This window comes from Rhea americana, unplaced genomic scaffold (genome assembly GCF_003343005.1).
Source record: "Rhea americana isolate MKP2758 unplaced genomic scaffold, rheAme1 scaffold_189, whole genome shotgun sequence".
Classification (NCBI taxonomy): domain Eukaryota; kingdom Metazoa; phylum Chordata; class Aves; order Rheiformes; family Rheidae; genus Rhea; species Rhea americana.
This window is the reverse complement of record NW_028186027.1, coordinates 1,275,354-1,277,231: the sequence shown is the minus strand read 5'-3', so window position 1 is coordinate 1,277,231 and position 1,878 is coordinate 1,275,354.

Sequence of the window (1,878 nt, the reverse complement as noted above, 5' to 3'; positions counted from 1 at the left end):
GGTGGTGCCCGGTGTGGAAATAAAGCAGCAGCGGCATGCCACCCGCCCAGCCCTGAGCGGCTCTCGGGGACGCCGGCGGCCCGGGCTGCAGGGCGAGGGCAGGAAAAGAAATCGCCCTCGAATCCTGCTTCAAACACTGCACGTAGGTATAGGGCTAGCTGCTCTGCATCCCTCTCCCGAGGAGAGCGACTTTAAAGTCGGGCGTTTTAGCACCAAGGGCTGGAGGACTCAAAGGGAAGGGGTTTCGGGGAGAAGGAAGGTTACAGCCACAACAAAGCGCCTGAGCAATTGGAAAAATGAAACGTTATTTCAAATTAAAGGCGGAAGAAAAAAAAAAGAAAAGGAAAAAGCCAACCGAACAAACAAACGAAAAAAAAATAAAACCCCCAAAATTAAGAGTGAGGTTTGATTCCGTACCAAGGCAGCAAGAGAGACGCACCGTGGAAGAGAGTGGTTTTGTTGTTGAGTGGTTGCTGGATTTAGCTCCGCTTATCCGGACAATCATCAGGGAAGGATCCTTTTCCGAGAAAGGCCAGTTTGAGTGAGACAGCTTTTTTTTTTTCCTTCTCTCGCTCTCTCTCGCTCTCCCCTTTCCTTCTCCTCTCAGCTCAACGCCAAGAAATGGGCGGTGCCTGGATGCCAGGCTCCATCCGAACGAGACACCAAAGGCCAACGGAGAGGCTGGCACAAAGGCGAGCTGGCAGGAATTCCTGCACTCGGAGCCGCTCGCCCGCTCGCGCCCGCGGGACAAGCCGTCTTTATTACCCAGGCGGCTTCAAAAGCAAAAAACAAAAAAAAAAAAACAAAAAAAAATACCCCAAAAAAGCCCCACAGCGGCCACCGCCGCCACCCGCGCCGCCGTGAGCCCTGCTCCAAAAAGTTGCCCGTTCCGGCTCGGGAACGACCCGCCAAGGCGCGAGCACAGGGAAAAAAAAATAAAAAAGGAAAAAAAAGGGGGGGAAATAAAGAAAAGGGCAGGAAAAAAAGCCAAGACCTTGCTTTTCATCGACGCAGGTTAAACAAAAGGCCCAGGGACTTGGATTTTTCTCCCCCCGCACCCCCCCGGTGCTGCTTTTCCCGCCTGCCCACCCCCTCCTCCCTCCTCACACCCTCCGTCGCCGGCTCCCTCGCCCGCCACCCCAGCGGCCGCGCACAAAAACGAGTCCTGGGCTCCCTCCTTCCCGGTTCGAGCCCGACGGGAGGCGGCGGGTCCGGGAATAGGGACGCGCACGCCCAACGCGAGAGCGATCCGAAGGCGGCGAGGGTTGGGGGGGGGGGAGTGAAGAAAAAATAAAGGAGAAAAAAAATAAACCCACCCGCCATGGAGGAAGCTTGGGAGAAATCGCCGCCCCGGGAAGTGTGTGTGTGTGTGTGTGTGTGTGGTGGCGTGGGGGGGTGGATTGGGGATAGTTTGGGTTCGCGGGGATATTTTGGGGCCTTTTTTCCTGCCTTGAGTACCTGGCTCGTGAGGATGATTAAAATCGGGGGTAGCAGCAGGCTGGGGAAAGGTGGGGGGGGAGGGTGACGCCGCTGGGGAGATGCCAAAAAACCAAAACAACAACAACAAAAAAAAAAAAAACCCGTTTTCATTTTGTCTGCGCCAGCCGAAGGGAAAAGAAAAAGGGAGCGGGCGCCCGCGCGGGGGAGAGAGGGAGACGCACGCTGCGAGAAAAGCCGCCGCGCGCAGAAACGGGCCTGCAGCCGCTTCCCTCTCGAGAAGCCTCGGCAATAATTCTCGCTCCTTGTTCCCCTCGGCCTGCCCACTCGGGCTCGCCTGCCAAGTCCGAGTTGGCACGGCTTCCCAGGCAGCGCCGAACAAAGCCGTCGCCCGGCCCCGAGCAGGCGCTGACAGTAAGCAAAGTGACAGGCGCATCTTCC